The following is a 12,807-nucleotide window of genomic DNA, read 5'->3' as shown; positions in this document are numbered from 1 at the left end:
TCTCTCTCTCTCTCTCTCTCTCTCTCTCTCTCTCTCTCACACACACACACACACACAGTGAACAGAGACAGAGCATGACATTTAAAAGGAAAAAGCTGACATTGACTCCATCACTGTCACAGTGGCTGCCATAAAGCAGCAGCAAATATTAAAACATTTTTCATCTGTGCTGCATTATTGGCACCAGAAATTGTTTTCCCCTCCGTCTGATATTCTCCTGAACTGCTACAGCTCTCCCCAGAGACCACATGCTGTTACCAAGGCCTCCAAACATATTGGCAGTTGAAGTGACGGTATTCATGTACGCTTGCCATTCAGTGCATCCTTATCCTGCTCGCCCCACCCCCTGCTTTAACTGCTGTCTCTCCTCACACATGTCCTCCTGTCTCTGAGAAAGACACCTTGTGACCCTGACATAGGAGGTGCTATGTAAATATGTTTGTATCTGTGTGTGTGGCACAGTGAATGAATCAGAGCCACTCGCGTATGAAAGAGAAACCGTAGGTTGTTGTGTTGTTGTTTTTTTATATGTTATAATCACTCACAATATATACATCAGAGAGCAAGATCTGCCCTCTATCCTCTTTATTGTCTCTATCAAAGAGAAAAACTCATGCAAAAAATGCTAGCTATGTTTATTTAAAAAGTTTATAAAATTAATAATCAAAATATATAGGATTATTACACAGATAGTCTCATAGTAAATACATACCCTTGTACACTTTTTTTGTAGCACCACAAAATACCATCAGGTAGCATATCACTGCAGTTTCTAACAGAAATGAACACTAGGGGCAGTAAAACAGCAAGCACTTTAAATCGTTTTCACACACAATTATGATTAAAGGGGGCAGAATATAAAGACTTGTTTTCACACGGCTCTTTTTACAATTATGTTATGACCTTAAAACACATTTTACCACAGTGCATGATTTGTAAATGAATATATTTTGGAGTTTGTACCACATCAGCAGCTCCATATGTTTGGTTTAACTGACCTGTATACTGACCACATGTGCTTTTGTTAACACTATCGGGTTGGCTTAGGGTTTATAAACCGTTGATATACCTTCGCTAACTAGCAGAAGATACTAGCAGCGTCTATATCCCAGTTGTGCGGGTGGGGCATGTTGTAACACTGTTACAATGTGCCCCTATTAGAATTATGCTATTATATAATATACTTTTATGAATTCTATAAAGAAAACTTGAGAAAAGGGTGAATAAAGTGTCAATGTTCAGAAATTATTAATGATTATTATTTTTTGAACTATGTTTTATAGTTGTGTTTTCCAGTGTGTTCATTGTCAATTTCAAAAAGTATTTCATTTTTAATTATAAAAAAAATAAGTTTGTCTTTTACACAAATTTACACAAACTGAGAAAGTCAAGTTGTGCCTCACTCTCCCGCACGTTTCTAAAGAGACCAGGCTGCATATAGTTCATCTGAATAACTATCCACCAACTATCCAATCTATGAGATGGTGAAATCACAAGATGTTATACCAATACAAGACCATTAATAATATAACAAAAAAAAATATATTCAAAACACATTAACAATAATGATCACGTATACAAATTCTTACGTGTTGCCATGAGAGTCTATATTGGGTATTTATTTAATGTAATTATATTATTATTTCATTGTTTGCATGCGCATTTTTATTCTTTTAAAAGTTAAGTTTAAATTGCTCTTTTGTTGCAAAATCATATTTACAGCCCAAAAGCAAGCATGGCCATATAGGGAAGTTTTTGCCAGAACACATCCTTTTCTCAGGTGGCCATATTTAGCTTAAGGGAAGAGAATCTGGCTCCTCCATCTGCTGGCTCCGATAAGTGGTGTGAGTTTGATTAAAATCATTTTCCGCGCTGCATCTACTGATGCTTCTGGAAGCCTCTTCATCTTGTCACATCCCTCACGTGCTCGGATGGCCTATTTACACACACAAACACAAATGCAATTCAATCCAATCGCACGGCACGTGTGTAATCAAAAGAGGAGTACGTGGCAGTCAGTGAAGAGACGACACAGCAAATCTATCGGGATTTATTCAGCTCTCACTCCTGATATGGACGTCAGACCATCGTATATACTGTAATAATCGCAGAGCTTTGATTATCAGCTCATAAGTCTGCAGTCAGAAATTACACACCTGCTAAAAATAAGTCTAGATGGAGTGTATAGGATACATGAAGGAGAAGAGGAGACCTGTGGTGAATGTGCTCTTGTTTTTACCAGATAATCAGGACTGTTCTCCTTACGTCACCTGCTCCAAATGCACATCAGGACTGCTGTTTCCGCAGGCCTCCAGGCTCTTTTAAGGGCACTGTAAGATATTTGCCTCTAATGCGCACAAATGAGGGGCCCAAATGGTCTTATTACAAGGCCTCCCTCAACAGAGACAATACATCAGGTGAAAACGCACTACAAAATGGAGAGTGTGATTGTTCTGGGAGCACAGTGCTCATTACTCAACACAATCTCTCTTGCTTTTTCTCTCACATGTCCCTCCACCTCTTACTCTCTTTTCTTTCACCAGCATGCACACATTCACAGTCTCCCTCTCTCTTTTCTTCAGCAAGTCTCTGGTTTCAGCAGGCACACATGTACTGTATGGAGCCGGATCCACCCCCCATCTATCAGTCCCCTGCTTTTGTTCTGCATCTCCATAAGAGTAACTAATGCATGTCTGGTGCCTTACTGGATTAGATTAATGTCATTATTGACTGCATTCAGTCTCCGTCAAACGTGCAATGAAGAGGAGATGAGAACAGACCTTTTGATCAACAGGCCAACATTTCATCATGCGTCTCAGGTTGCTGGCTGGACCTTGTGCTGATGCTGATGTCTGCAGCCAGTGAACGTATGAGAGGGGTGTGTTTGAGCTGTGGGAGAAAGAACAGGAGGATCCATGTTATGAGTGTGTTACCTAACGCTTCAGCTTTTCCACCTCCTGAACTCGGTGTGACCTAGGGGCAGCGTGGGGTCAGTTACCTATTGGCCGGGATAGATGATGCAGTGGGTAATGGCATTACAGACATCCCTGGAGCCTGTGGCTCTTTAGAGCAATAATCACTCATTGTTACTCTATCTGTGCTTTAAGGTTTAAGCCCATTCTCCGCCTGAACTCTGGCATTTTTACAATGCACCACAGCTGCTGATGCTGCTCCAAAACAAACACACTGTAAAATATCACAGTGCTGTGAATTATAGAATGGCCAATGCATATTAATAGTAATACTAGTAATAGAGACTTTATTTATTCACTATTTATAACTATCCAAATTAAAAATTTCTAACCATTAACTTCCCTTCACGCAAATTTTTTGTGATATCTTGTGATATCGTCATCTTATTTTAGTTATTACATTGCTGTCATGAGTGTTTGTTGGAGATTCACACAAGCCCATAAACACAGATAGAGGAGTAGTTTTTTGTTACCAATGAAACACACAGGGTTTATCTCGCCCTCAAAGCAAACAACAAAAATAAAGAAAAATTCTAGTGCTCTCTCTCTCATTTGCTAGCTGTCTTTTCTCTTGCTGTAATACTCTGTTTATGAAACATATCAAGAGAAGCATAAGACCACACATGCAGGGAAACTGCTCACTCATTCCTCTCCGCCATCTGCCAGGTCACATGACCCATCTGCACACCACAGCCCTGTCAATCAATCAAAGGCTGGGACAATGGAGAAAAATAATCATGACAAACTAGGCAGAGACGAGAGCACGTCCACACACACACACACACACACTGACTCACGCTCTCCGTGCATCGAAAAATGAAGGGACAAAACTTAATCAGGAGGGGTCGTGTTAGGGAGTGGGGAACAGATTAAATTACTATGGTATTAGATACGGGAAATGATTTCTGTCAAAACCATCTTTACTGCAATTATAATATGTTAATTATGTATTTCATTAAGTAAGTGGATTAGAGGAAGCGCTGATGGAATCAATCTGAAGAAGGACTGGACCAGGAAGACCAGACTCACACACACACACACACACACACACACACACACACACACACACACACACACACACACACACACACACACACACGACAGAATTCTAATGAACTCCATCAGGGGAGGAGCAGAGGTGCTGCCAAATGTGCCATTCTGTCCACTTGAACCACGGCGTTTGTGTCCATTTAAATTACACTGACTAAAATAATTTTACAGTTGAATTGACAGTGTTTTCATCTGTCACTGGTCAATGTGTTAGGATGGATCTGGCAGCTGGTTTTCAGAACACATCCACTTTGTCTGTTCATGCATTTTTTGGGAGACTATAGTATCTACACTTAGTTTAATGATAAAAACTGTTTATTGATAAAAAACTAAAACTACTGTATGTAATATTAATTTTAATTATTCAAATAAATAACCAAAAAAATAAAAAAAATAATGTAAAAAAAATAATGTATATATATATATATATATATATATATATAAGTAATATAAATATATAATATTATATTAGTATCTGAAGTATGGAAGATGATAAAGTAGTAAAATCTATCAATTCTGCTCATTGGTATATTCCAGTAAATGCTATCATTCAAAATAATATTAATTTAATGATTTAATAATATTAATTTAATGATTATTATTGGTTATTCCCTTAACTATGACGAGTTGATACCTCTCTCGTCTCAGTGCGTGCAGTCAATCGCATTGGCGTTCGAGACACTTTAGCCGCGTTTGCACCTTAATTACCAGGAACAATTCGTCCCAGGAACTTTTTTCACAGGAACGTTTTTTTGCCCCAGACCACTTGCTTACTGCGTTTAAACCGCGGACTAAAGTACCGGCGTAGTGACGTTGAACTGTGTGCGACTGCTCTTCCTAGCCTGCACGTTTGTTTTGAGTTTTGTATGGAGGAGATTTGTATGTAAACACACCGAGTACCACCCCAAAGTTCCTAGTTCCTGGGGAAAGTTCCTGGGGTGGAAACGCGGCTTTTGATCGCACTTAACTAGCCCAGTTCATTCAATAAGGGCCAAGCAGAGAAGCGACCAAACACCTCCATGTTTTCCCTATTCAAATACATTTACACAAGTAGTGTAACTCGACCTACGGTGACATAAAATAAAACATTGCCCTTTTCTAAGCGTGTAAAGTGGATAACTATGGCACAGCAAGTGAAAAAATGGTGGAGTATCCCTTTAAGTTTAGATAGGTTATCTACGTGTGGGTTAAAGAACAGAATAAAAAGAAGAATGGCAGAATGGATGAGTAAATTGTAAATTCAAAAGACTACAAAGGTCACTTTGTGGGCCATGAATGTCATCCGAGAAGTTTTGCTAAAGGACATAATACTCGTAGAGAATGAATGGCCAGGATAAAGTTAACACACATTCGTGACTGGACATATAACAATGTGTTACGTTCCAGTCGAAAACATTGTGTGTGTGTGCGCTCAATGTGGTGCTCTTTTCAAAGGCAGACCAAGACTCCAATTTAGATGCAAATATCTGATAAGAGCGAAGTACATCCTTCCAGTGATGGAATGCACTTTTTCTTTCCAATTTCATATCTGATGTTTATTCTTTGACAGACACCAGACAAAAGTGAGTGTTGTGGATTGCACGTTCCTGAGGGAACGTAGAAAATAACAAGAATAAGAGAGAGAAACTGAAAATAGACAGCCTTCCCCAATCCAATTAAGTCGCTTCAGACATTATGTGTTTTTTTTTTTGTTTGTTTTTTACTATTTTTTATTTTTATTTATTTATTTAAAAAAAAAATGAAAAGCAGTCGCTGAAGAATTTGGTATCTTTCCTATAAATGTCTAAAAATGTGGCATCATGCATAAAAATGTCAAAATATTATTAGTGGAGACAGTGTTTGTTTACAACATTACCTTTCTGTAAATTCTTCTCTTTTTTTGACACATCTCAAAAAAGATTTCAGTGTGTGAAGTTTTCCATTATTTGTAAGATTGTCCCTCACATTTGCAGTGATTCAGACAAATTCAAAACCTGCTTATTATGTATATGTATGCATGTGTGCATGGTGTTCAGGGAGTTTATTGGTGGTCAAACAAATGGAAACACACACTGAATCAAAAAATCACCTCATTCACAGCACAGAGTCGTCTCCAATTAACGTATTCGTTTACTTAACATGTACAGCATTTTACCTGTCGGAACACATATAACACACATGTACACGCAGTCGTGAATAAATCAAAATGTGTCAAGAACAGCACATCACTGCATGTGAATTAATCCAGGGGTCTACTTTATTGGACTCAAGTGCATAATTTCCATATTAAAGCTGCAAACTTTTAATTCTGCTGATATTGAATTCTTACTCTTGTCAATGAGGAATTTCTTGCTAGCTGGTTGGACTGAAGTATTAAAGAAAAAGCTCATACATATGCTAATATATGCAAGATAAGATATAATAAGCATGACTCAAATACATATAACTGTCTGTTTTTTTCTGGTTCTATTTTTTCCATTCTTGTTATCATACAAAAAAAAAAAAAAGAATTTATTTACTTGATCTAAAGTAGGTCTGCATTTGTTCCCAGCAATATTACTTTTCACCCAACTCAAAGTGTTTGATGTGCCTTTGAAATGCATTCCTAGAAAACAAAGCCATGTGTAATTAGGGCTAGATTACAATTAGACTGTATGTTTTCACTGCTATTGAATAATCATCATGAGGATTGTTTGCTTATAGATGCACTGATAGCAGAACAGGAACGAGACTGATTGAAAAGGCAAAGAAACAAGAAATAATGCAGAAAGGTAAAAGTGGATGAAAATTAAAACACAGTACAGGGTATCACTGTGTGTGAGTGAATATGTGGGTATCTATGGAGTGATTATAGAGTCTAAGAGGATCTGGCAATATGATAAACCCCATTTTCTCTTCCTTCTCTCTCGGGGGACATATTACACCTCTCATTATGCTACTGATTGGCCTGATTTCATCTACAAAGCATTCTGTGAAGGGCACCATCCCTTCACACCCAGAAAAAGAGATAACAGAAATAGGTTTGAAGTTATTATAGCTTTAAAAGTTATATAAGCAATATATATATATATATATATATATAATTTTTCTTGTTATGTTATGTAAACACTTTAGTCTAAATTAAATTCAACAAACATGCACGGATCGTATAATAATCTGCTTTGTCCAGCATGAAAACACTTTAATCAGACTTCAATTAGCCTTGGTGCTGTTCACTTGCTTTGAAAGACAGGTGAAACACAGCATGCATTTAATCCTTCACATATTCTGTTACGCATTGTGTCATGTATAATTGTAACTCAACTACCTAAGAGCCTAAGCTTGATTCTGCACATGTAAACCTTGTTGTATGGCCAACAAAACAATTAGCCATTTCCTTTCAAACTATCTTCGACGTCTTTTAAAGTCCACATAATAAAAAAAAAGACATACATATTTGGAATGACATGAGGGTGAGTTACTGAATTAAAATGTTTGGATAAACATTCCCTTTAATGTCAATCAACAATAAATGTTTAGATAACCCCTATGCTTGCTCCATATTTTGGTAAGGGTACGGATACACACCATTCCGAGCGCAGCCAAAAAAGGACATTCCTATTCCGTTCTCTTTATCACTGAACTTGGAGCAAACAGTCTAATTTACAGGGCAAACTTTCCTTTTTTCGATAGCCTGATTTGATATACTCCAATAGAGCCTTTCTTCCAGACACCATCAATTGTCTATGGATTTTTCCTCCCTCTACCCACCACAGAAGGGAAACAAAAAGGAGGCCTGCACAGCCTCCAGCCTGATACGCTTTATTGATATCGATGCAGTAGGAATATTGCCCATTTTCACCAGGGGATCAATCTAGCCCGTCACGGGGTGTTTTACGAGGCACGTCTTCTCTGTGTGTGGTGGCCCCGTGGTGTGAGCGTGAGTGTGTCTATGTGGGTGACAGCAGCCTCACAGAAACAGGGTGCTGCCGCAAATCAAGCGGCTTTCACGCGCACGCCAGTTGAATGATCACAGAAATCACCCTTGTGACCGAACACAGAGGCTGCTGTTTCTGGAGGTGAGAATCTAAATTGACCAGAAAGAAACAAGCAATCGACAGCAACAAAATCTGATGTGGTGGTCAATATCAGTGCACTAGAGTCTCTGGCTTGCTTTTATGAGTTTTCGCAGGCCAGCCGCGCCGAGAGGAAGTCCATGGCCACAGCAGGTGTCAGGCCCTGTTGGGCAGTGTCTCATCCAGTTGCGCTTTTATAGACTGCAGAGTTGCTCTGGTTTCAATGGCAAGTGCAATCTGTGAAGGCATGCTAGCGCCCCTTGGTACTAGTTAGCATGGTGGCTGGCAGCTGGAGCGCGCTGATGGAGGGTGATGAGTGGAGTGGAGCGTCACCGGGATGGAGGGGAGGAATGGGAAGGGAAGGGGTGGGGGTGGGGAGTACACACCTGGCATCCACCACAGATGGGCATAATCATCTCTTCCCCAGAAGCCCTCCCTTCACCGCCACCATCTCAAATGCTTGAGTGCACGCACACGTACGCAGACGCGCACACACAATCTCACGCTCGCGATAGTTTGCTAGCAAAGCAGTTTTAATCGGTGCGGTGCACACATGCAGATGCACACACACAGACACAACCTCCCACACTCGACATATGTGGTAACAGTACACAAATCTCACCGAGTGGCTTTGTCTTATTGTTGCATCGCTTCTTTTGCACGAGGTCCACGGTGCGTCATGTGGCACGACACGTTACTTGACAGTTTAACATTTATTAGAACACAAGGTACAAATGAGACACACTTATACCAGTGCTCACAGAGGAACTCGGGATACACACACACATTATACCCGTCTATTCTCCTTGACTGTGAATATATTACACAATCACGTTGAGCAATTAGACACATCCATGGGGACCCTACACACAGAAAACAAACAAGCAAACAAATCCTAATAGCTGGAAGAGCACTGGAGCCCTAGAGACACCTCCAGAGGTTTAGGTTCATGTCATTATCAGGGCTCTGTTTTGACACGGCAGAGACACACATCAGACTGGATTTGTTATTTCCAGGGGAGCGAGTTCGGAAAACAATAGGTGGAACACAATTCGAATGTGTATGACGCTCTCTAAAGGAAGCAGGAGGGCTCGGTGTGCAAGCCGTTATTTAAATGACAAGGAAGAAAATTCGGGATGGTAAAGGCGGGTTAAAAAAAAAAGACGCTCTGATTATCTCGTGGCTTGTTGGTCGCTAATCGGTTAACGTGTCGCGGGGCCCCTGATTTATTTATCAAAAATATTTCACCAGGAAGCGCGCCCGAGACAGACCATCTCATTTAGCGCCGACACCCCCCAGGGGAGCCCTCCATTTCCAGGCAACAAAAGGGTCCGCTATGCATCCCCTCCACTCCTTTGATGTTTATTTTAGTAGTCCACCCCTGCTGCTCTAGGTCCTTTTGTCTCCAGCCAGGTACAACAAGCTCAAGCTCAGCCCCAGCCAGTCAGGCTGCCTTTTTGGTTGGGGGTGGGGGGGGGGGGTGTTGTGTGATGATGGCACTCCTCCACTGACCTGGTCATGAGATGGCCCCCAAAACCCTTTTCCCTAAACCCTTTACCCATCATTCTCCAAGTCTTCTAAGCAGCCCAGGGGCAGCTGGAGGTGGGAGGAGGAAGACGACGATGAGGGCAAATCTCTCACTCAAGCGATGGGAGGGGGAATGATGGGATAGTGGAGAGTATGTGTGTGTGTGTTTGTGTAAAAAAGGGAGGGGGCAACATTTCCTTTCACTGCCTGCCAATCCATCAAGACTCGGGCTACTGCTGTGAGGCCCATCAGCCAGCACAGAAAAGTACAAGACCCGGCAACAGAGCCCCTCACTCCACGGCCATCACTCATCCGCTCGCTCTGAACTCCCTGTGACCTTTCCCTCACGTTCCCCTCCAGAACTTACAGTCCTCTGCACCTAGTTAGAGCCTAAAGACACAACAAATCGGTGTAGCTCGATTCATTCTGCGTGCTCTCGCCTCATCTCTCGGAACAGCGGTGTTTGTGTTTGATAGTGAGATTACAGTAATAGGAGGAAGAAGGAAAGCGGATGTGTTTACATGACAGTGTGTTTGTGTCAGAACTTTGCTTTTCTCAGCAGTTAGGAGAATGAGAAGGAGAGAGAAAGCAGGAAGGCACACTCTGCAGAGAGAACACTAGTTGACATCATTAGGCTGGACACATTTTTGTCACGCTTCCAGATTTAACCCGTCTGCGTTTTGCTGAATGCCGAATCGGTCTCGCTTTCTTTCTTTTTTTTTTTTTTCTGGCTTCTTTCTTTCTTTTTTAATCTCACATGTTGAGCATCAGAGACTGTCCATCTCTCACAACAGTCTGATGAAGAGCAGATATTTTGCCATTGAAACCACCCTAAACATGACAAAATTAACACATAAAAACAGCCGTCGAGTGGTCAGAATGGCCCAAGACCATATTAAAACACGGAAAAAGCTCCAAATATGTTCTGTTAAATATATGACTGTCCTTTCCTCGCTGCATCGATTTTTAATAAACATGATTGCATCAGGTGAAATCTAATATGCCCTTGCTTATCGTTTTATCTTCACATAGACTCCTGTAATCCAAACTTACTTTTCCAGCACACTTTGTTGTTTATCAATGACTTAATTGTGTTTGCTGCTGTTGGTTGAGACTGTGAGGCTGTTATGAAATTGTGCAGTTCAAAAACAATCTGACATTGTTGTCTCTGCTCTATGGTGGCGAATCGCGTTATTGCGACTAAGGCCTCGGGACAATGTCTGTCTTTATGACGAGGCGCTCGGCAATATCATGTCCAGATGCCGCACCCCTGAAACAGTACCATAACCTATAAAACAAACCTGACCGCAGGCTGTTCCTAATCGCATGAAGCCGTGGATCGGGACACAATATTGTTTGAATTCTATTTGTATTGGTGCAACTGACCCTTATATGACTCACTGCCGACATTAAAGGGGGAGAGAGAGACGGAGCAAAGGAGAGGAATTGCCCGATGTTTGTGAGCGAAAAGGCGAGGGGTTATTTTTCAACTCGAGATGGATGTGCCAGCATCCAGTGTGATTAGAGAAATGGATAACTCACTAACATCTGTGCAAACTACAATAAAGAGGGATTTAGTGTTACCCCGAGGAAGGAAAGGAGAGGCTGTCTGTCCATTAAACGGTTTATTACAGAGCCAGAAGCCCTGTTCTAACTCACTTATTTCTGCGCGGGGGTTTAGACTCTGTGACTGCTTGTCATCCTCGGCAGACGACGCTCCGGGCTCTGTTTCTCTCTTCTTCTCTCAAACTGACTTCTGTCTTTCTTCCTCTTTCTCACTCCCCATCTTTCCTCTCACTCTCTCCCATTGCCTCCAATGTCCCCTCCCTCCGTATCTCACTCTCTCTCTTCTTCCCTCCCTCCGTCTAGTTCACTGTCTGCCTCTCTTTCTCTCCTCTCTCTGTGAGTGCACTAGGTGGATGACAATCAAATGACTCATTGAGCAGCTGGAGAGGCCGACCCCCGGCGAGGGCTTAACTACGGAAAGTGAGCATGATCATGTCACACTTCACAATGCTCGTTGGCTGTAGCCGTGGCAGCGGGAGGGACAGGGAGGGGCTACTTTAAAGAGACAGCAACACTGTTGAAGCTGGACAACGGAGAGAACCCGTACACGCATTTTTGTGTTGCTATATTTGTTGACTTTACACTTGATTCATCATTGTGAGGTATCCCTTTGTGATTGTGTCTCGGTCTTTTTTTTTGTTTTTGTTATTTATTACAGGTATGAAGAATGTGATTGCAGCAGGTGTGCATTAATGTGATATATTGTGTCTGGCTGTTAAGTTTTCCTCTGAAATCTGGCTCAGGACAAGTACAGCTGATGTATTTTACACTTGAAACGAGCGAGGATATCAGATCAGTAATGTATCGTCAAAGCATGACAAACACGAGCGCTTGTCTCATTAAATGTCCCCATGCGCCATTTCAAATCTCGGCTCAGTGTGCGTATGTGCGCGTGTGTGCGCGCAGGAGGAGACAGCATTGGCTGGGAGGAATTGATGCCCTGTGTTTGGCTAATTAAGACAGCACTAGACATTTCCGTGCAGTGAGATGGCGGAGAGGTGCTAATTCATAATTGACGTAATGGATGGAGTCTGTCTGTTGGCTTTTTAAACGCTCGCGATTTCGCTGTGATTAGCTGACACGTACCTTTGTGTGAATAATGAAAATATGCACCATGCTCCACACTTTAATGGATACCAAGCCAATCTCAAACCAGCCTTTTCAGACAGCCATCTTTTCCTCTCTCTCTTCCTCTCTGGGCCTCCCTGGAATGGCTGTCACATGAAAAATGGACCTTATTTGAGATGGACACTTGGTTAAATATAATCTTGTAATATATTCTATTAGTCCAGGTGCTCCCACCCAGGAGCAAGAGTATCTACATACAAATCCTTGATTTCAGCTCTCACTGAAGCCTGAAAGTGGAGACCTGCAATTTTGTGTTTGCATTGTGTTATCCAACAAACCTGTGCATTTCATATAATTCAGCATGCACACACTTTGTGTATACATCTCAGTATGGTGTAGCTTGAACAATGGTTGAAGCATCAATATAATAACATATATTACTATGGTATGAAATCTATATGGTGCACAACAATGCAAGCAGGACAATGTACGCCTGCAAATGTAACACCATAGTACCACCACAGTAATTGTTTAAGGGATAGATTTCTACTATCATAGTATAATAGATTATGCATATGCCTATATTGCAT

General features: G+C 41.3%; 1 long non-coding RNA gene across 1 annotated transcript; it reads right to left on the bottom strand.

The window, feature by feature from the left end:
* Positions 1-763: 763 nt before the first annotated feature.
* On the bottom strand, positions 764-11,395 carry LOC148998430 (uncharacterized). Its single transcript, XR_016156551.1, has 3 exons — positions 11,243-11,395; positions 2,781-2,889; positions 764-1,936 (listed from the first exon to the last, which is right to left on the bottom strand). It is a non-coding gene; the product is annotated as an uncharacterized LOC148998430 (long non-coding RNA).
* Positions 11,396-12,807: the final 1,412 nt, after the last annotated feature.

Source organism: Pimephales promelas, chromosome 1 (assembly GCF_988280905.1).
Source record: "Pimephales promelas chromosome 1, fPimPro1.hap1.1, whole genome shotgun sequence".
Lineage (NCBI taxonomy): Eukaryota > Metazoa > Chordata > Actinopteri > Cypriniformes > Leuciscidae > Pimephales > Pimephales promelas.
Note: the sequence above shows the minus strand (reverse complement) of the source record. Positions and strands in the feature narration are given on the sequence as shown.